Source organism: Ochlerotatus camptorhynchus, unplaced genomic scaffold (genome assembly GCF_037179485.1).
Source record: "Ochlerotatus camptorhynchus isolate MF236.1 unplaced genomic scaffold, CSIRO-AGI_Acam_v1.1 ptg000079l, whole genome shotgun sequence".
In the NCBI taxonomy this organism is placed as follows: domain Eukaryota; kingdom Metazoa; phylum Arthropoda; class Insecta; order Diptera; family Culicidae; genus Ochlerotatus; species Ochlerotatus camptorhynchus.
The window spans coordinates 1,247,432-1,271,590 of record NW_027040569.1 but is presented as its reverse complement, the minus strand read 5'-3'; the positions used below and the strand labels follow the sequence as shown (position 1 = coordinate 1,271,590).

At 38.2% G+C, this 24,159-nt stretch overlaps 1 protein-coding gene across 2 annotated transcripts in view; it reads left to right on the top strand.

Annotated features, from left to right (window-relative positions):
• The first annotated feature begins 17,529 nt into the window (after positions 1-17,529).
• Positions 17,530-24,159, top strand: part of LOC135697902 (Kv channel-interacting protein 4-like) — a 108,925-nt gene continuing 102,295 nt past the window's right edge. The window contains exon 1 of one of the 2 annotated variants that reach the window (XM_065217759.1): positions 17,530-17,647. The gene's annotated coding sequence lies outside the window, so the exon portion shown is untranslated. Of the gene's footprint in view, positions 18,146-24,159 lie in introns of both variants that reach the window. The other variant, XM_065217758.1, reaches the window with a different exon arrangement.

Genomic DNA, 24,159 nt, shown 5'->3' with positions numbered 1-24,159 from the left:
GCTGCATTGGCCAAAGAAGACGGCATATTTTATTACGTTTAGCAATGATTTCGATACGTTGCATTTCCAGTGACTGGGGTGTTGGAATAATTCTTTAGAGAGAGTGAATGCTTTTCCCATTTTTACTTCTATGCTTATTACGATTCTTTTGAGCACCAACTCCGCAAATCATCAATTACTATTAGAGATTTGCATCTTACTGATACCTATGGTGTATTGGAAACTCTTTCGCTCGAAAGCAAAACATATTACAAGCACATCATGATGCGTGCTTGAATGTGTGATTGTTTTCTCAAGAGTTTCTGTTGCGTATAAAGTGGTAATGATTGAAAATCGGAACAATCACAAACAAGTAAGAATCTTGCTATCGCAATATAATGATGATGACTTCGAGGATGATATCGTCCTATTTCCTCGGCTGATCATCAACGTCCGCATTGACATCTATCATGCTGACACCTGTCAGTTATTGAGCCCAGGTGGTGAAGTTGGCGGGGAACTCCCAACAGTTTCAATGAGCACTCAACAGATGGCACTGCGATCACATACTGGTTGTAATTATATGCCTTGTATGAGGAATTGATTAGTGGGATATCTTGTTAATTAGATATCTTTGGATCTAGTCTAGCAGTGATAGTTACACCAACAATCAATACGAAACTAACGATTTTAAATTGGCTCACCACTTTAGTAGCCTATTGGTCCCAAGCAAACGATTAACGTACCCTATTCTAGTTGAAATTCTATTACTACACTATGTTTGTTTTGATTCGCTATGAAAGTTTGACAGATAACATCAGGGGTGTGTGGATTCATGCAGAACATGCAGTGGTGAGTGAAATAGCTTGGGACTGCTTGGGACCGTTGTTCTGAGTGAGCCAAAAATAATAATGATTTTCTTCGGGACCCAGTGGTCTTAGAGTTACCTCTATGGTTACACACTTGTTACTCCTTTGATTGAGAGCCACGTCGTAGTACGCTTAAGGCCCAAACGCAATGTGGGCCGAAGTGGAACGGAAACGGAAAGTTTGACAGTTGTCACAAATGACATCAAGATGCCTAACCGAAGTCGATTTGGTTGTAACTAGTTTTCAATCCGACAAGTAGGCTTACTCAGATTGGGCTTTTCCGCTGCCGCTGCCGTTCCGCTTCCGCTGCCATTGCGTTTGGGCCTTTACGTATAGGCACTGACGTTGGGTGCGATACTGGCGGGTTTTGCCGCAAATCACTCTTGTTTTTTTTTACGCAGGTAGATTTATTTAGGTTTGCAAGGGAATTAATCATTTTGTTCGACCATTTTTCACAGAGATGGCGCTGTTCCGCTGGTAGGAAGTGATAAAAATCCCCATATAGAAATTGAGAGAAGTGGGAATAATTCGCTTTCGGTGCATATTCAGGTCAAAAAAAGTTAACGACAACCTAAAGAAATTAGTCAGGGGCTTTGTCGTTCAGTTTTTTCCCGGAAATTAATGCTAAACAAGCTACAATTAAATAAAAATGATTTTTCCCCATACAATTTTACCTGCTTTACTACCAGTCCCTAGAGAGCCAAAATAATTCAAATTTGAGAGAGTAATTCTCTCTCACGAGCTCAATCTCTTCACATGCCATGTATTTTGTTGACACTCGATTTGAGATTTCCCTTTCACAGATTACAAAATAGAGTACCTGACACTACAAAACATTGATTGATTGATTTAACTTTATTAGGGAGGCTTTCAGCCTGGGGCTGGTTCGCCTCCAACTACAAAACATGTCTGGTACCTCTATATATGCATTTGCTTTAACATTTGAAGTCCCTCCTTTTTTACATACTCTGCGCAAAAGATCCTTTATGCCCCGCCCCATACATAAAATTCGGCGGGAAATTCTGTGAGGGGTCAGCTATTTTGTGTGCAGAATGTGTAAAAAGGAGGGACTTCGAATTATAATCTAAATGCATACATAGAGGTACCATACATGTTTTGCACTGCAGTGTCCTCTGTGAACAATTATAGGAAAACAGATTGTGTCTAGTTTCCGATAGATGTCACCGCAAACAACAGCTGTGACATCTGATGGAACATGAATGCAGAAGCTTGACAAAATGATCAATTAATTATACTATTGAAATATTTCAGAAAGTGCCCAACAGTGCTCCTTCTACTTGCGTAACAAGTTTTCATTGTTGTTTTCATTGAGGTATTACTCAGGGAACAATGCTAAACACCATTTTTGTACATGGTATTGTAACTAATCTTATAATATATGTGCTTCATTTTGATTTGGGATAAATGTTTGAACAATGACTCGGGATTCCCACTGTGGCGTGCTTCTATTGTGACATACCCATATGTATTTTGTGGTGCGACATAGTGGAAACGTGAGAGCGTTATCGGAACATTTACACTATACAATATACAATTTAAAATTAGCTAGGACACTAACTTCAAAGTGAAGTATTTTAGTCACTTGAAGTTGTCACCTGGGACGAACAAAGATATAATTAATATATGTCAAAGCCAGAAGTACTTGAAACACGTTAAATTTTAGTTTAAAAGTATGGGTTATGATTGTTTAGAGATTTCATTTATTTATTAAATAAGACTAAACAATCATCAAATGAACTTCAATTAGAGAATTCAGAAAGTTAATTAACATAAGAGATAGGACGCGGGGGGTTCGCTTAGGGAGGCAACTAGTCTTAAGAGTTGTATAATAAATCTTTCTATTTAGTATATTTGTTAATTACAGGCAATGTCAATAGCAATCATATCTTCAATCAGGCGCTTACGAATAAGTGAAGTTTTAGGAAAGGTGTTTTAAATATGTTGATAGGTTTCAAATAAGGATTGTTCTGCTTTAGTTTTCGGTAAGGTATGATGTGTCAACTAAACCCTTTTGAGCAAATTTTCAAAAATCAAATTGATTGAGTGATTTATTGAAAGACACCTTCATTGAAACATTGCGTTGCGTTAGAAAACAGTATTCTTCTCTAGCGAAAATTGACAAGTCATACATCTAACATAGTAGTAGTAGCAGTGTCGCATAATCTTATAACAATTGCTGCAAATAGTGCTGGAGGGGCCAGCAGGGCTGAATACGGATCAAAACTAACATAACTCTTAACACTAAAATGATCCCGGAACTAACACTAATCCATTGCACTTTTAGTTATATATTAGTTTTATTTTCTAACGGCGCCGGTGGTGTAGTGGTAAGCGTGATTACCTCTCATCCCAGCAGGCCTGGGTTAAATCCCAGTCGGTCGCGGTTCATGAGTTGATGGGTCGATAAGTAGGGTCCAGGTGTGGGAGCTGCCTTCCTGGCGTCGGTAGCATTGGTGCTCAGCACGGAAAACAAGATCGACGGAAAACAAATCAAGGAAAACAACAGTTTTATTTTCCTACTATAGATGCTGCTTTCAATTGTTTGGATCAAGTACAACTAATACTTATCTACCTTTATGTATGATTTGCTCCCTTTTAACCCATTATCTTTATGAATGGCGAATCATATGACGTGAGACACGTACAAGCTGGAATTCAAATAAATAACCTAACTCAATGTACTAAGGATAAGGAATAAAAACACTTCGAACAGGATATCAAACAAATTCATGACCAATCCAAATGAGACCAGAAACCAACAAGGCATCGGGGCGTTATATACTCGGAGAGGTATTTGATAAATAATCAAAAAGAGGTAAGTTAAAATCACAGTGGAGCCAAGGATCATGAGAGGCAATTGTCAATAATTCATTAATTAGTAGAAATCTCGATAACTTTTTCAGAGGGACGTGTCGGCTTTTGTGGGCGGTGCGTTTGATCGTCGATTTGGCGTGGCTGGTGGCTCGCCCACGCATGCTAGCACTACCATCAGATAGGGAAATTCTCCTTTACCTGCTAGTGGTGTTGGTAGGCGTGTGCGAGCTACCAGTTGCGCCGGATCGACGATCGGATGCGGGGGCGACCCCGGCGTAGTGGTTAACATCCATACCTCTCACGCCAAAGTCACGAGTTCAAATCTCACCCCGGACAAGTCACGAATGACCCAAGAGTGTTAAAGTGACTATAATAAAAAAAAAAAGACGATCGTATGCATTGTTTGCAGGAGCTGATGCGTCCCTTTGAAAAAGTAATCGAGAAATAACCATATTATCGTATAATTGATATTGCTATTTTTTGTATAGGTGAAATGTATGTAATGTCGGCCTAAGTGTCCCTAATTTGGGCCCATACATAAATTTAGCAATCGACTTAATTTTCAATAGCAACCAAAAATATCCATTAGTACCGTCCCAATGACGCGCTCATCTAGATACAATTGATAAATAGCAGATTTTTAGCGATGGGCCCAATATTAGATCCATAGGCCAACATTAGAGCCATTTCCCCTATCAATGAAATTAGTCATGACAGAGTAACAGAACGAGTTTAAAAACAGATGGAGAAGGACAATAGACACAAGTTGACACAATACACAAGACAAAATGACAAAATAAGTGACGACAGAAGACAAGACTGGGACAAAAACCAATCGTTTAAAAAAACAAGAATGTGCAATTATATTATTAAAACTATTTGGATCAATACAAAAACAACAGTGACCAAACGGGCACCATAGCCTAGGAACGTCTGTGTGTTGATTTAAAATAGAGGCTCATAGAAGCAAAATTTATCAATAAAAGGGGTCCAGTGTAGAGTTTAAGCAAGTGCTGCCACTGTGATAACAACAAAACAAAAATATCAACTAATAAGCAATTTTTCGTTTTTTCGAAACTTTGGAAATTTTCCCGGTTGCACATTGTACATGATTTAAACGATATTCTCAGCAGAACTGATTTTTTAATGATTATTCCAGGAGTTCACTGAAGTTTCATTTAATAATTTTAATTAAAATTCCCTTAAATTATGCTTAGAATTCTCATGCAGTTGACCTCCGAAATTTGTCTCAAAATTCTCTTGAAGTTCTCCTTTAAATCTTGCAGAAAATTCACTTGCAATTCTCCCACCGACAAACCAACATGAATTACCATACAAAGTACCATCAAATTTCTGATCAAAGCACAAAACTGAAATCTGCCGCCGTGGTCGCGAAAAATGTGTATCCTAGCCACGAACACGCATACAGAATGTATGAGTTGGTTCGTGTCTAATCTATTCCGGGCAAATTATTTTTATCTAGATAACAAATTTATATGGTTTTGACAGTTGAAAACGCTGCACATTTGAATCCACCGTTATGGATTCTCGATCAAGATTAAGTTTCAGTTTCATGTCGGTTTGTCGGTGATTCTCCTTATAACAGTCTAGAAATTATTTTTGATATGCTTTTGGAATGGATCACATCATTCGAGCAATTTAAAATGACGTTTCTCACTACTGGAACTTTTCCTTGCAACCAGTGATGCAAAATATCATGACACTCACGTAACACTCGTCTTCGCATCAACCGACTATCGCTGACAGATCGTTTTGTCACGCAGTGAGAGTTAGAGCCATGGCAATCAACAATCACCAGTAATGGTCGCTGCTCACAAGCAAAACGTTACACTCGCTGCTGATAATGAAAAGCACAACGAAAACAGTGAAGACTTCTGCAGTACGATCATGAGAAAAAGCGAAACGACAGAAGAAAATGAAAATAATGCCTACGCATTCCAAGTTCGTCTCGGCAGGCGCAAGTGTGTGAGTTACAAACAAAGCAGGCAACATTAAACGGAAGCTGTTTGGCTCAATCACCAACACACTCACATAAGCAAGCAAAGCAGCAACTGCTTCAAAACGAGCACAGATGAGTGTCGTGATTGTCAGGAATGACCAGATCGGTGATGGATCACAACAGAAGAAGACATTCATCAGTTGCTTTTTTTTTTTTTTTTTTTTTTTTTTTTTTTTTTTTTTTTTTTTTTTTTTTTTTTTTTTTTTTTTTTTTTAACTCTTTATTTGTTCCAAATTCAAAATAAATTACATTTCATTTTTAACCTAGGTGCTCCAGTTACTACAGTAACTTACCAGCCTTAATTGTTATGATATATATCTAAGTGTTTTTACATTGTTCCTGTCTTGGCAATTCAGTATTTTAAACAGGTTTTTTAAACCTGCATGTCAGTATAACAATTGATAGCTTAAAACTAAATAACTAAAACTAAATCTTATCTAAGTATAAAGGGAATTAATCGTTGCAATTGAGGATTGTAACGATTTTTGCCGGAAATTATTAATTATTTTGTTGGACATTTGTGCTAAAGTCTCAACATTCGAAATTCTATGTACTTCGGTAGTACTGTACCAGGGAGGCAACTTCAAAATCATCTTCAGAATTTTGTTCTGAATCCTTTGAAGTGCTTTTTTCCTGGTAGTGCAACAACTAGACCATATTGGCACAGCGTAAAGCATGGCCGGTCTAAAAACTTGTTTAAATATTAGAAGTTTATTCGTCAGGCAAAGTTTGGATTTCCTGTTTATTTTTTTTTATTAATTACTTTATTTGTACAGGCTCAATCGAATAAACTTTACAGAGCCGAATTATCATTTTCGTTATACATTATTGATGTCTTATATTATATATAAGTTAAAGGAGCTGGACCGGATACTCGCGGTTGTCTCGAGGTTAGTGGAGATTTACAATTTTTTTGGATGGGAAAAGGGAGAGGGAGGTTTGAAATGTGGTTTTCGATACAAATATTTAATTAATCCTAAAACATGAACTAATTTCTATTCATCTTGAAAACAAACATTAAAAAAAACTACACGCACAATACACAAACTAAACACAAGGTTAATAAAACTTACAATCTAAGGTTAGTATTCTTAAAGTAAACATATATGAGTTTCATAAACTCCAGATCACGTCTAGCCAAAATATCCCGAACTGGAACATTAGGTTGTCTACCTCGAGCCCGAAGGGAATCGCACAGCTCAGATCTGACTCCACGATGCTCAGCACAAGACCAAAGGATGTGATCGGCGTCTTGGTAACCTTGTCCACATTCACAGAGATTGCTGTCTCCCAGCCCAACACGGAACAAGTGAGCGTTTAACGAATAGTGATTGGACATGAGGCGAGACATCATACGAATGAAGTCTCGACCCACATCCAACCCCTTGAACCAAGGACTCTTCGACACCTTAGGGATGATCGAATATAGCCATCGTCCCAAACTCCCTTCACTCCACTTATTCTGCCAGCTGACGAGTGACTGTTGACGATAAATGAAGAAAAATTCGTTGTAGGCGATTTGTCGATCGTAAATATCGCCTTCCATAGCGCCCACCTTAGCAAGTGAGTCCGCCATCTCATTGCCCGGAATCGAGCAATGAGATGGGACCCATGCAAAGGTGATGACAAAAGATCTTAGAGATAAAGCACTTAAAACCTCTCGTATTTTCATGAGAAAATACGAGGAGTGCTTTACCGGCCTCATGGATCGAATAGCCTCGACAGAACTGAGACTATCCGTAAAAATAAAATAGTGATCTGGTGCAAGTGAGGCGATCGTTTCTAGCGTATAGTGTATTGCCGCCAGTTCAGCAACATATACGGAACAAGGAGCTTGAAGCATTCGAGAGGCGCTATGAATTTCGTTAAAAATACCAAAACCAGCGGACGACTCTATTAGTGATCCATCTGTGAAGAACGATCTTGCGGAATCAACTTGGCCAAACTTTGCAGCGTAAATTGACGGAACAATCATGGAACGATGATGTTCTGGGATCCCACGAATCTCCCGCGTCATAGATAAATCAAAACTAACTGAATTGCCGAAGTCAGAGAAGCATACACGATGAGGATTATGCTGTGAAGGGCTGACATCCTGTGTTATGTACACGTAGTACAATGTCATAAAACGAGTTTGGGGGTTTAGCTCAAGAAGCTTCTCAAAGTTTGCAATCACCAGTGGGTTCATAATTTCACAACGGGTGAGGAGCCTGAGGGATAATTCCGAAAACCGATCAGATAGTGGCAACATGCCCGCTAACACTTCGAGACTCATCGTATGAGTCGAGTGCATGCATCCTAACGCGATACGAAGACAGCGATACTGGATCCGTTCCAGTTTGATGATGTGCGTTTTAGCCGCCGACTGGAAGCAAAAACTACCGTACTCTAAAACCGATAAAATCGTTGTCCGGTACAACGTCAGAAGATCTTGTGGATGGGCTCCCCACCACGTTCCTGTAATTGATCGAAGGAAATTGATCCTTAGTTGGCATTTTCGTCTCAGATACTCAATGTGGGATCTCCAGGTGCATTTGGAATCGAACCAGACCCCGAGATATTTAAAACACATGGAATGAGTGATCGGTTTACCCAAAAGTTGAAGCTTCGGTTGTGCTGGGCTATGCTTCCTAGAAAAAACGACTAACTCAGTTTTATCCGTGGAGAATTCGATACCTAGCTGAATAGCCCAAGTAGACAAATTGTCTAAGGTATCCTGTAAGGGTCCTTGCAGGTCGGCCTCTCTGGGCCCTGTCATAGACACAACTCCGTCATCTGCAAGTTGTCTCAGCGTGCAGTTGTCACTTAGACAATTGTCAATTTCTCTGACGTAGAAATTATACAAAAGGGGGCTTAAACATGAGCCCTGGGGGAGGCCCATGTAACTAAATCGAGAAGCTGTAGAGTTTCCATGAGAAAAGCTCATATGTTTCTCTGACAGCAAATTGTACAAAAAGTTATTAATTAATGGAGAAAGGCCACATGCGTGGAGTTTGTCTGAAAGGACCTCAACCGATACTGAATCAAAAGCCCCCTTAATATCCAAGAACACAGAAGCCATTTGCTCTTTTTTAGCAAAAGCCAACTGAATTTCGGTGGAAAGCAACGCGAGACAGTCGTTCGTTCCCTTGCCCCTACGGAAACCAAATTGAGTATCTGAGAGTAGGTGGTTCGTCTCAACCCATTTGTCCAAGCGAAAAAGGATCATTTTCTCCAACAATTTTCGAATGCACGATAACATCGCGATGGGACGATACGAGTTATGATCTGAAGCCGGTTTTCCAGGCTTTTTAATGGCTATAACTCTCACTTGCCTCCAATCATCCGGAACAATATTGAGCTCTAGGAACTGACAAAACAAGTTCAACATGCGCCTCTTAGCGACGTCTGGGAGGTTCTTCAACAAGTTGAACTTGATTCTATCAGCCCCCGGAGCCGAATTGCCACACGAAAGGAGCGCGAGTGAGAGCTCCAGCATTGAAAAAGGCTGGCTGATCTCGTCTACCGAATTCGTCGTTTCGCGAGGAATCATCCGTGCTGGCACGGAATCAGGACATACTTTTCGTGCGAACTTAAGAATCCAACGATCTGAGTACTCCTCGCTCTCGTTGTTTGAAGACCGGTTACGCATCCTTCGCGCCGCATTCCACAGCGTATTCATCGACGTTTCGCGCGATAATCCGTCCACGAATTGCCGCCAGTATCCGCGTTTCTTGGCTTTGATGAGGCTTTTGAGTTCGCGTTCAAGAGTCGAGTACGCTTCGAAATACACGGGTGTTCCACGTTTCCGGAAAAGCTTAAACGCGTTGGACTTTTTACGATAAACCTCTGTGCATTGGTGGTCCCACCAAGGGGAAGGAGGTTTCCTACGCAAAGACGTTCCAGGAACCGACCGAGTTTGAGCTCGAAGCGCGCTGTCCAAGATCAGATTGGAGAGGAAGTTATATTCCTCCAACGGTGGAAGCCCTTCTACCGACGACACGGCTTCCTCTATCGCGGTCTTGAACGTTGTCCAATCGATATTACGGGTGAGGTCGTACGCGACGTTAACGGATTCCGACGGATTGAACCCACTGGCAATCGAAATTTTGATCGGCAAGTGATCACTACCGTGGGGATCTTGGATCACATTCCACGTGCAATCCAACGATAATGAGTTAGAGCAAAGTGTGAGGTCTAATTTACTTCCATTCGAGGATGGTCCAGCCAAACGTGTTACTTCTCCATTGTTAAGTATTGTCATATTGAAGTTATCACAGAGGTCATATATAAAAGTAGAACGGTTGTCATCATACAGTTCCCCCCAGCCTGTACCGTGGGAATTGAAATATCCCATGATCAACCGTGGAGCAGGAAGTACCGAACATATATCTGAAAGTTGTTTTCGATTAACAACGGCTCTAGGAGGAATATAAACAGAAGCAATACAAAGGCTCTTACCTTTAAAAATAGCCTGACATGCGATAACTTCAATACCTGGAAATTGTGGAAGATTCACTCTATAGAAGGAATGGCACTTTTTGATCCCCAAAAGTACCCCTCCTCCACGCGAATCCTCACGATCCAGTCGAATAATGTTAAAATCATAAAAAGGAAGATCAATATCTGAAGAGAGCCAAGTTTCACAAAGAGCAAATGCATCACAATCATTATTGTGAACTAAAAACTTAAAAGAGTCTAATTTAGGAATAAGACTTCGACAATTCCACTGTAGAATAGTGATCAAATCCCCGACCTCGTTTGGAAAATTATCCATCGAAGGAAATGATTGCTGCAAGGAGGGGCCATTTCAATGTCAATTGCTTTAAGAGGTCTTCACAGTAGGAAGCATTGCCAGAACAATGCTTTTCAGAGGATCAGAAATATTCAGGTACTTGAGGATATCGTCCACAATTTTATCAAATGAGAACAACCCAGATGAAGAAGGGGCTTCTGTTCTTAAAAATGGGACATCAGGGGTTTTGGATGTCCCCGGGAGAGGTGGAAAATCCTGGGTATAGTCAGTTCTTCTGAATCCAGGAGGAGTAGAAACTTCCTTTTTTCCACCACTCCTTGATTTGGGCAAGCTGATTTGAGGTTCTTCATTCTCAACTTTCCGCGAACGGATGCGTTTTCGTTTCCGTGCTGAAAAAAGGAAAGAAGTTCCCTCCTCAGCCAAGTCAGAGTCAGTCTCGTCATCTGACAAAAGAGAAAAGGGATATTTGTCGTTGGTCGATGGCGTGGCCGTCTTAAGCATTTCTGCAAAAGACTGCCGGGAACGTTCCTTAAGTGAGCGTTGTAATTTCTCCCCGCGTTGTTTGTACACCGGGCATGACGAGATACCATGAGGAGTTCCCTTACAGTACACGCATTTTGGTGCAGTGACTGTGCAGGCGCCATCCTCGTGCTTCTCCCCGCATTTGGAACAGCGTGCCTTGCTGCCACAGTGGGACGCCGTATGTCCCAACTGCTTACAGTTTTGGCAGTTCATGACCCGGGGAACGAACAAGCGCACAGGTAGTCGAAGTTTTCCCAGCTCGATGTAGTGAGGAAGGGCTGAACCAGAAAAGGTCACACGGAACGAGTCTGTGGGGGTAAAACTCTTTTTACCCTCGCTGACAGATACTGAGCCCAGTTTTTGGACATCCAGTATCTTCACCGGGGGAAGCAAACGGTTCTTGAAACGGCCAACCGCCTGCTTCTCCAAGATCTCGGGGGTCAGACTCGCTTCGGTGACCACACCTTCGATCTCCACATCACGAGCTGGGATGTAAACTCTATACTCGAGCGTGAAGAGCTGGGAGGCAGCAATCTCGTTAGCCTGCTTCAGGTTAGTGACGGAGACACGAAGTTTATTGTGCCTAACCTTCGTGATTTCAGTCACGGCCGAGTATCGCTTCGTCAGATCATTCGTAATTTGCATTACATTCAAAAGTTTGTTTCTGGGCTGAAAGTAGACAACCCATGGGCCAGTCGAGTCATCTGGATAGGCTCGCGATCGGGGGTTTATCTGAGCCTGTCCTTTGCCAGACTGAGACGATGAACCAGAGATGACAACATCTTTCTTCTGAGATGACGTACGTTTTCGACCCTTCTTGCCATCGCGTGGTGTCATCTTCCGACAAAACGTCCATTTCGTCTTGCGACAAAATGTCCATTTTGCCGTACTAGTGGGAGCGAAAAACGCTCTACCACTGAAACGATAATCACTCGGACACAATAGCATAGCATAGCATAGCATATGCGATTGTACAAATCGTGGGTGGCTATATAATGGTCAACCAATACGTTTTGCAGAAAATATCGAGTGTTGACGCAGAAAATATCACTTGGGATTAGTGATTTTCCCCACACGAAAATAAAATCTACAATAGAAGCATCGCATTATACACCTGGCCACATCCTTACAATCGCAGGGGAAGGGAGGGAAAGTTAATCCAACATCTACTTAAGAAACGATAATCACTCGGACACAATACACAAAAAAAAAACTACAAACACAGAACACAAACTTAAAATTTAACAGATGGGCGAGAGAGAGAAACAAGAACAAAAACTTATCTGATACTCCTATACTACTACCACCGAGCGTTTAAACAGCAGCAGCGGAGCGACGCGCAGCGTGGGTGATCTTCGATCAGCGTGTGCGGGCGGTCTTCGTTGGTGTGTGCTTGTATGAGGGTCGGCACTCAGCTGAACACACGATGATAGATGAGCGGTGTAAATGCGGAGGCAGATGCTGACACTCGATGACGATGATCCGTGTGCAGGTATGCGTTACCACGCACCGATGGTGCGCAAAATGGTTGGCGAATTGGCAATCGCCAAAACAATTTTCCTTCCGATGATGCCGAAAACACACTTTCTTCTCAGAAAAAAACTCACTTTTAGTTAATTGTTTAACTGGGAACTATGTCAGGAAACACTAAGCGAGAAAAACTGATAATTTAAATCAAGTGAATATCGAGAAAACTTCCAAAATAGCGGAGCGCGAACTAAGTCGACCGTACTTCTTGCTAGGACGCAGTGGAGTCGGATTTCCTGTTTATAAGAGGATACAAACATTTTATATATTTGTTACATTTGGCTTGAATGCCCTCAATGTGATCTTTAAAAGTTAATTTATGGTCAAGTATTAAACCAAGATATTTCACTTGGTTTGACCAGGAAATTGGAACTCCGACCATAGTGACTATGTGACTACTACTAGGTTTCAAAAAGGAAGCCCTGGGCTTATGTGGAAATATTATAAGTTGAGTTTTGGAAGCGTTGGGAGAAATCTTCCATTTTTGTAAATAAGAAGAGAAAATATCTAAACTTTTCTGAAGTCTGCTGCAAATAACACGAAGACTTCTTCCTTTAGCGGAAATGCTTGTGTCATCAGCGAACAAAGATTTGTGGCAACCCTGAGGCAAATCAGGGAGGTCCGAAGTGAAAATGTTATACAATATAGGCCCAAGAATGCTACCCTGAGGAACTCCTGCTCTAACAGGTAGTCGATTAGATTTGGAATTTTGATAATTTACCTGCAGAGTTCTGTCAGTTAAATAATTTTGAACTAATTTCATAATGTAAAGTGGAAAATTAAACTTTTTCAATTTAGTAATCAAACCTTCATGCCAAACACTGTCGAATGCTTTTTCTATGTCTAGAAGAGCAACTCCAGTTGAGTGGCCTTCAGATTTGTTTGAACGAATTAAATTGGTAACTCTCAAGAGTTGATGAGTAGTTGAATGCCCATGGCGAAATCCAAACTGCTCATCTGCAAAAATTGAGTTCGTATTGATATGAAGCATCATTCTATTCAAAATTATTTTTTCAAAAAGTTTACTTATTGAAGAAAGCAAACTTATTGGACGGTAGCTAGAAGCTTCAGCTGGATTTTTATCCGGCTTCAAAATTGGAACAACTTTTGCATTTTTCCATTTATCAGGAAAGTATGCCAAATGGAAACATCTGTTAAATAATTTTACCAGGAAAGACAAGGTACTCTCTGGGAGTTTTTTGATGAGGATATAGAAAATTCCATCATCACCTGGAGCTTTCATATTTTGAAATTTTTTAGTTATAGACCTTACTTCGTCCAAATCAGTCCCCCAGGAATCATCAAAAATATTTTCCCGAGAGAAAATATTCCGAAAATCCCGAGCAACCTGATTCTCAATAGGACTAGTAAGACCCAAACTGAAATTATGGGAACTCTCGAATTGCTTAGCAAGTTTCTGAGCTTTTTCCAAATTTGTGATCAAAATTTTACCACCTTCTTTAAGCGCTGGAATTGGCTTTTGAGGTTTTTTCAAATTTTTTGTGAGTTTCCAAAAGGGTTTGGAACTCGGGTCTAATTTAGAAACATTATTTTCAAAACTTTTGTTCCTCAGGGCAGAGAATCGCTTTTTAATTTGTTTTTGCAAATCCCGCCAGATAACTTTCATGGCAGGATCGCGTGTTCTTTGAAATTGTCTCCTACGGACATTTTTAAGACGGATCAAGAGCTGAAGATCATCGTCTATTATAATTGAATCGAATTTAAGCTCGCATTTTGGTACTGAGGCAGCTCTTGCTTCAACTATAGAAGTAGTCAGAGATTCAAGAGCATAATTAATTTCATCTTTGGTTTGCAAAGGAATGTTTGGATCGAAGTTATATTCCATAAATGTTCGATATTGCTCCCAATCAGCCCTATGGTAATTGAAAGTAAAGCTGTTGGGATTAGAAATTATTTCTTGGGATATTTCAAAAGTTACTGGAAGGTGATCAGAACCGAAGTCAGCATGGGTAACCAATTGGCTACAAAGATGACATGAATCAGTTAAGACCAAATCAATAGTTGAGGGATTTCTTGCAGAAGAAAAGCATGTTGAGCTGTTTTGATATTGAATAGTGTTATCAGTTGCTTTTTACTTCTTTCGTCAACTTGATGGATGGTCATGGAGAGAGCTTCGACGAGCACATTGATAGGAATGTACAAAGCGTTACTACCATCAGCTGTTTGTTGATGGTGATTGTGATAGGTCGCAACTCTGCTTGCAACATTATTTTGAGATTTTGTCTTCTACAACCTCGAGAAAATATGGTCATATTTATGCTCTCCCTAAAATATCAGCTATGTCTTGCCTAATTTTATTATAATCTCTGGTAGAAGATCGCACCAAAACTGCTAGATTATGTGATAAATTCTCTTAAAACTTTTCAGGAACCGCTTTGCAAATATCCGCTCTAAATTTGATTCCCTTGATCATTTTCGCGTATCCTCAAATCCTCTTTACAATCGTCATTCAATTTTTTCACAGAACTTCTTAAATATTTTACTCTGAATTTTCACAACGGCCTTTCAGTTCTAGTTAAAACTCCTTTATAGTTCTGTCCAAAAGTACTCTGGAAATTTTCTCAGAACTACCTCATGAAGTCATTCTGAAATCTTTTTAAATTCCTATGGAATTTTCATCAAAGTTCCCTTAAAAGTTCTTCAAAGTGATTTATCCTTTGATTTACACGGCAATCCCTTCACTGTGAGTGACAACTGGTCATTTCACTTCGTTTTCACAGTGAAGTGACACCCGTAATAAGGTCCCTAAAAATCTAGTCCAGTTTAAGAGCTTCAACATTTTTTCATGGGCCAGAATCTTATTTTTTTCTCGATTTATCATTGAAATTTACGGGCTTTTCCCGATGATTTCGAATTTCCATCTTTTTCCTGGACCATTGGTCACCCTGTAATATTTGTCTTTCTAAAATTAATATCAGCTCTTAAATGGACAAACTTAGGTCCACTCTCCAAGCATAGTTGTCTGAAGCCGTAGCATAAATCTGGCTCAGAAAAGAAGAGGAATGACGTTTCCCGTGAACATACATAGTTTTATGAATTTAAACCAAAAAAATATTCTGAAAAAAATACCAAAGAGATCTAATCTGGTGGGTTGCATTGCGCGTTGCGCACATTTATTAGCAATTGCGCACTTTGGACGGATCCAGTTTCGAATACAAAACACAACAACAGACGTAATTTTATAGGGGGTGGTCGATTGTGATAATATGTTACAGAAGGGCTTAATTTTGGGCCATTTTCCGTGACATAATTCAGGAACGCTCACTCAAAAAATAAACTGATTTAACCTAGAGACCCTATCGGCCTAATCTAGGTCGTAATGATTTTCGAACCAATTTGAACTGTTAAAATCGGACCAGTTTTTACTGTTATTTTAAGAAGAAAACAGAAAGGAAGTATTACAATCTGAGTGAAAAGCCAACCGTTTTTTTTGGAAATAACTTCATGATTGAGAGACATATGCGTATTGTATGGGTAGATAACCGATCAATTATTTAATCAAAACAAACAAAATGTTCAACTGGGAAAATCTTATATCATTCAAGATTTGCTATTAAATCGTACGTTTTTAATTTCCAACTCCTACATGTTTTTCAAACGATATTAAATGAATGAATTGGTCAGCTTATATTGCATATCATAGTATTCAGATAAACCGAATGGAACTTCCGGTGTACACAATTCTGTTTCATTTCCATATCAACCGATTTAGAATGTGCCCAACATAGGCTGGCACTACCGGGAATTACCGTTTAGCTTCGTTTTACTGGTGCACTTACAGTGTACACTCATAAAATTCGACACATTTTTACTGGCGAATTTCCATGTAAAATTCCACATGATTCTCATGTGTCCACACATAAACAGAATCAACTCAGAAGTACACATGAAATTTATGAGTCTAATGAATAGTATGTGTGGTTACTCATGAACTTTATGTGTACATATAAGAACTATGTGTTCGACAGTGTTGCAGAAATTCATGTGTAGGACACATCAAATTAAGCATTGAATTTTTATTAGTGTAGTTGCTAAGCATCGTGTAATATCGCATTTCAACTACTTACGAGAAATGAAAAAAACGAACAACTAATACTATCGTTACAAGAGAGTCATGCACAGCTCATCCATTGGTTTGTTTTGTTTACTAACTTGGGTGCTGGTCACCAGTAGGTGTATGAATCAGCACTTAACAAAGTTTTCACATAGTTTCTACTGGGAACGCACATAATATTTTTCCAATAACAAAATTTATGATTTTTATTTGAACATCGCATTCGCATAACATAATAAATTTTATTCATATAGATTGGAAACATAGGGTTCATGTGATTTTGTGGAGCAATTTACAATTATGAGATCACATGAAAGTTATGTGAAATTGATTTATTTTATGATCGAGGGTTCAGTTTATTATTTCTTATCGGCCCAATACATAGGCCGGAACCAACGTCGTGGCCAGAAAAATCTCAACGCCCTTGACTTGGAACGAATCCAGACCAGCTTTATTGAGTTTGTCACGCTTGCCATATACAACCACCGGCGCCGACCACCCAGGACTTGATTCGCATTTGAATTTGGTGGAGCAGCTTGGTTATTCAGCTCGGAAAGTAGAAGTGAAAATATCTGCTTTGCACACATTTTCTGCCATGCTTTTGAGTAAGAAAATTACTATATAATAACAGGGTTGTGCATTCTATATCTTAAGACATAAGATTTAACTGAAAACATTTATTCCAAACATCAATAACCCTTTCCTTTGAAGATATATCATTTTATGATAGTGTCAGCTCTTAGTTTGAATACCACAGCTACTAAATAAACTATTCTAACAATCACTCGTTCGGCTTCATTCGGCGATCGTGATAGTTGCTTGTGGTAGTGTGGCCACAACTTGATTTCCTCAGTTGGTGTAAATTTATATGTAGGTACATACACAGCACTGAGCGGTGCTAAACATCACGGCTTACTTTTTGAGCTAGCGGATCGCTCGATCCAGTCTGCAAACGCGTTCCGCCACTCACGGTTAGTGATTGATTTTCACGATCGTGATCTCCTTACGTGTGCGGTTTCGCAGGGTTTCGTAGGGTCGTTGGATTTTCTTTGCGGTGGAAGAATCTTCGCTCGGTATATGTGTTGGTATATCGAGAGTAATAATAACATCGATTTAATGCCAATAAAAAAAAGATCGAACGCATTTGTGCGGCATGACGGGTGGTTTCGTCGATCGGACAAGTGAAGTTGCTCTGAGGTCAATCGGAAGCATGCCGTGTGCGGATATCTCTTTCTATTATTATGTTTGATATTATTTCGTGAATTTGAAAATGTTCGACGTATCTGTTAACCCTAGGCTGGTCATAATCGTAGCGTTTTATAATGTATTTATAGAGTGTTGAGATTTTCAATTTGGAAGAAGGAAAAACGTTTTTAATTTTAGCGGAACGAAAAAAAAAACTACGGATAAAGATATTAAATCAGCGTATGAGTGGGACTGGCTCTAAAAGTACCTCTAATGTGCGGTGTGTGACTCGTTTGCGTGGGTACACAGTGGCAGATGCTGCATCAGAGTGAAGTGAAAAAGAAACATACATGTTTGTGGAAACATCACACAACCCGGCGCGTGCGTTTGCGATCAAGGTGAAATATGTTTTTTTTTTCGAATCATGGATTGGGAAAACAATTGTGAGGTGCAAGTGTTTATAATGTACGGTGAAAATTTTTCGTTTAACTGACTCTAGTTTGCACAAGTTTCATGGAGAATTATTTTGTTGATAAATATACAATTTTAAATGGAAAAATATCGCACCGAGAACAAAACAAACATTGCCCAGAAATTGGTAATGATGCCCTTGGTCATAGCGCAGAATTTGGGCACATAAACTACATCGTTAGAAAAATTATAAATTTCCTGCGAATAACACTCACTAAAAAAGCAAGATTCCCTTTGTTTGATGCGAGATTTTCAATTAATCTGTTTGTTAAAAAGCAACAGTCAGTTTTGGCACTAGTGCGTCAGTTTTTGGCCAAATAAGTTTTGTTGTTTTTTTGCGTAGATAGGGGAAATTTCTCAAGGGTTGGCCCATGGATCTCAATCTCAATAAAAATTTCCTGTTCTTGAGTTATTCTTTGAACATTGCGTCATCTGGACAATACAAACGGCTATTCTTGGCTGGCAACGAAAAACTGATAAAAATGCTTTATTTTGGAATTTATGACGACATTAGGGACATTAACCCTATATAGCAAAATATATGATCTAATATTAATAAATTTTGTAAATAAATGATAGTGTCAATTAGAGGACCATTAGGGCAATAAACTGGCACACTTACCCAAATTAATTAAAAGTAGTAGACAGGCATGGAAAATCATTTGCATTCATTTCGTGCATTCATTTACATTCATTTGCCTCTATCTATTTTTTTCAACAGTATTCTGCAAAATGATGCATATAGCTTTTGTAGGTTTTGTTATTAGCTACAACTTTTGTTAACAAACCAAATCCGTATCTCTTATGCATGACGAACCAGAGCGAACAGAAGCCACTACTGTTTTTCAGTGAATGTGTTTTACATTCACTGAAAAACAGTGATAAGTTCTGCCCGCTCTAGTTCTTGATGCATAAGAGATACAGATTTGAGTTATGAGCAAAAGTTGTAGCTAATAACAAAACCTACAAAAGCTCTATGCATCGTTTTGCGGAATACTGTTGATGCAAAAAGTTAGAAGCAAATGAATGTAAATGAATGTATGAAATGAATGTAAATGATTTTCCATGCCTGGTAGTAGTTAGTAGTAAAAAAGCAGTAAAAAAAGAGCTACCAATGTATTATAAACATCATCAGTTGCAACGCGAGACAGATTTTTGACGTAGGACTACGTCTGTGATTTCTATATGGGAGTACACTTTGTGAAAACCAAAAATGGAACTTGTAACGAAATTATGAAAGTTTTTAAACGTTCATAACTCAGCTGCCCCTGGACTAATTTCAATAATTTTATCACCAATCGATCAGAAATGTGTTTACGCATCTATTCAGTTTAAGACTTTATCATTTTTTAAAATTATCACCGATTGCCTGCTAAAAGCGATTTCCCTAACACAGATTTCAAAGTTGAATTCTATACGGTCTAACCAAACGGTGTTCAATCACCGCGTGGTGAGTGGTGGTGTTATCCAGTACACAACAAAAGGCTGCCTGCAAGCAGCAAGATGCAGCCCACGTGAGCATTAGACTGATGCAAAATTTGAAATTTTCGCGCCACAGTGCTCAAACGTTTTCAAATCAGGTCCTGATTAGCCTCCCAAAATGTAAACTCATTTGGTAAGAAACTGACTTGGCACAAACTATTCGAAGTTTATATGGAAATTACTATGGGAAAACCAAACTTTTTGGTCATTGTCTTCTACTCATTTTCCCTATTGCTTTTTCGAAAGTTTCTATAACTGTTCTTACGGGAAGCTACAACTTTGCAGAATATCGTTTTTCAGCCAAATGTCAAATTAAATTGTTATTAATTGTTTAAGAGATTGATAATCTTATGGCATGATCAAGCAGCTGTTCTGTAAGCAACAATATATTCTGCAGTGTGACATAGTAGCCATGATATTTGTGCTCTATTCTTCGCAACAGAAACACCAATGTTGCCTGCTAAACAGTTGAATGAGCATAATTATAATACATCAGCATAGTGATGTGGTAAATTTTTAGATAAATATGAACAAAAACATAAGTTTTCCCATAGTAATTCCCATATAAACTTGAAATGGTTTGTGCCAAGTCAGTTTCTTACTAAAATAGTTCAAATTTTGGAATGCTAAGCAGAACCCAATTTGGAACCGTTTAAGCACTGTGGAGCGAAAATTTCAAATTTTGCATCAGTCTAGTGAGCATCCATAGAAGGAGGAAGAAGCCACACCGCTATTGATCGGAATCAGTAGCTCTTCGTGAGTCGCTGTGGGCCATCTAGTTCAAACGCGTCATACTAAAGAGTATAAACAGAGGGAAAACCTTGCTCAAATACCTATTCCTACACAAAACACATTTAACAAATAAAATTTATTATATAAGACCACGTAGTCCTACGTCACCATTGCGAACAACCTCATAAGGCTGTCCCTTGTTGTTTTTTTTAATAAAACATATTAAATGCGATTATATGTTCCATGAATTACTGAATCCGTTTATTGTTGTTCTTTTCCATAGTTTTAACGGTGAAAAAAATTGTACAATGGAAGCTTTTACATGTTAAATTGCAATTTTCCAATAATTTATTGTAATTTTTAGTTCAATCGATGCACCTCAGTAAGTAGGTTTATTGGGAATTTTGATCAATTAGAGTGCAAGATGCTAATTCTCTAAGTGCCGTTTATGTTTTTACCATAGCAGTTTCACGCCACTAGAACTTCTGATTTGCATAATTATTTATTGTGGTGTGGAATCATTTACATTTTTGCTAACATCCATTTTGGATCTTGTCAAATTTTTAAAATGGCGTCTTCGAAAAAAATCAAAAAATGTTTGCACGGAATCGACACTTCTGGTCGAAATGACGCCTGACACAAAATTGTAGGGAAAAATAATATATTTCTGAGTAAAGTATATAAACAAATATTTTTATTAACTTCAAGTAAAACTTTAAAACAAAATGTAAAAAACCTAAATGCCCTTCCGATTTTTGAAAAAAAAAAAAATGTGGAAAAAGCTCATGAAAAATGCAAATTTCTGAAAAGTTTTACATTATGGACACATAAAAATTGACATAAGTTGTGGGACAAAAACTTTTAGTAAAATGATTGAACTTTTTGTTGTAATATTTTTTGTGTAATTTATACACAGAAAACAATTTTTAAGACATTTTAAATAAGCATTTTTTGTTTAAATATTTTTTCAACATTAGGAGATATGGGTCTTTAAATTTTTTTCAAGATTTTTTTCTTAATATAAATGAACATGTTTGTTTATTTTTCCCAGAAAGACATTTTTTTACTACAACTTTGTCTCATGCGCCATTTCTATCAAAACACCGTTTACGCGCTATAATTTTTTCAAAAGTTTTGCCATATCCAAAATAGCTGAATTGAAGCACAAATGTTAAACATTGCCCATAACAAACAATTAACATAGTTTCATACGAATTGGAGAAGGTAGATTTAAAAACGCAAATTATTTTAATTATTTTGCCTAGAACTGCACGCTTAGGGGATTTTTAACTATCGAACAGGTTTGGGCCGAAAAGTCTGAGAATTTTATGATTTTTTTTTCTTTGATTTGTTTTTCGTCGATCTTGTTTTCCGTGCTGAACACCAACGCTACCGATGCCAGAGAGGCAGCTCCCACACCTGGACCCTATTTATCGACCCATCAACTCATGAACCGGGGACCAACGGCTTTATTTCCCTTCCGAAGGAAGACGTGACCAGAGATGTTATGCCTCAGAATATCCCGGCGGCGCCGACTGGGATTGAACCCTGGCCTGCTGAGGTGAGAGGTAAGCATGCTTGCCACTACACCACCGGCGCCGCTTTTATGAAATTTTGCCCACAGGTAGAGTTTACGATCAAATGAACAAAAAAAAAATCGGTATGATTAATTTGTCCGGAATATTTTAGTTGAAGGTTTCGGATTTTGACGTACGGATATCACGTAATTTGAAACTTCATAACTAATGAACCAAGCATCATTGAAAGAACTTTATTTAGTGACATTATTAGTAAATTAAACACTGAGTTACGATTTTTTTTTGAATTTTTTTATCTTTGACTAATCATGTTTTATTACTTGATGCGTGAAGTTATCGATTTACATAGTTGGAGATGCTTAACGTCAATATCAGAGTTAAAGTGAACATTTTATACGATAAATAGATGAGGAGATGGGCCGTTATAGTACGGCAGTGTGAAAATTGTATATTGAGAGTAGTAAGCGAGCAAAGGATGATTTTGAGTAAGGTAAGAATCGGGTCGACCATATTTTGTATCGTTAACATTTTCTTAAACTCTACCTGTGGGCAAAATTTCATAAAATTCTGAGACCCCTCGGCCCATTTTGCCCAGTAATAAAAAAAAAACCACATAGTCAATGCTAGATGTGTGTTAGTTTACATAATTATTAATGTAAATATATTGACTAGAAATATTTCACACAATTTGCAAGAAAGTTTGTTAAAATTTGCGAATTTGTTTGTCTCAAGATAAAATAAAAATGCAGTTTGACGAAACTTTTCCATTTTATTTTGCTATGTCATTGAGAGTTTGTTTACTGCTAAAGGTAACTAAACAACATTAATTATTAAACAAAAGTTTCAATATAATACAAATATCAATTTGCTCTTGTTCTAGACTGGAAGTTAATGCTTTTAAAAACCCGCTAAGATACAATTATTTACAAAATGATGCATTTGAATGTTGAAATATTAGTTATTTTGGATTTCAAGACAGAGTGTTCAACATTTGAGTCAACTGAAATTTTAATGATAATGAGGAAAATTTCCGATAGAAAACCAACCTTCCATCGCGAGAAACTGTGCTAAGAATACCTGTGTACGATAAGTGCGTAAGTTTGTAGCCCTAGTGGTCCTTTAATTGATGAATCTACGTTACGGTCGGCCAGTAGATGGAAATGACTTGAAAATGATAATGACGTTTTGCTAGCTGTCAAATCGTATGGAATATTTTTTAGTACATCATCACTTTTGTGGTTTTGGATTTAAAACCTTGGTGTCGCATGCACTGGTGCAGTTTTGCGTAGATTCATCAATTAGCCTTACCTTAGATTTATTTTTGTTTCAATCTCTTCCAAATAGATTTCGTTAAAAAGTTAGAACATATATTTAGCGATAAAATCATGTGAAAAAAATAAAATAATATTTAAGGCTAGTGTCACCATACATATTTTTTTGTGTTGTCTGCGTATATGCTTGAGATATTTTTTAACTTTTTTTTTATTAATTTTATACGGACATAGAATTTTTAATTTAATACTAGTGGAATCGAGAAGCGCGCACTTTCAGATATGAGTGCATGATATTTGAAATACATCTTAGTAATTTATATACTTACTTCAACTCATTTGCAATAAAAATGGTTTTTCGAAATTATGAAATCATTAGAAGTTATAATGATAATTAGTATTTGTAAGTTAGAATAAGAGGTTGTAAAGTATGTGTTTGACTCATAAAACCTGTCGATTTTGCTTTCAGAGCATCGCAATCAGCGATTTTATAATTCGTGAGTGTTCACTCAGAGTTAGCCACCCACTCACAGTCTCATTCTCTGACTTTTCTTTTGCTATTGATGAATCTACGCAAAACTGCACCAGTGCATGCTACACCTAGGTTTGAAATCCAAAACCACAAAAGTGATGATGTTCTAAAAAATATTCCATACGATTTGACAGCTAGCAAAACGTCATTATCATTTTCACATCATTTCCATCTACTGGCCGACCGTAACGTAGATTCATCAATTCTGTTCTCAGTAAATCCAAAAGAAAGCGGTTAGGTATTTATAGTAAGATGGACAGAGGGAGTAAGACGGACAGTTTACTGTAAGATGGCTTTACTATTGAATAATAGATTTGCGATATTCAATGCATTCCAGAAGGAAGCTCAAGGGAGCTGTCAACTGTCAAATATAAACAAAAACAAAC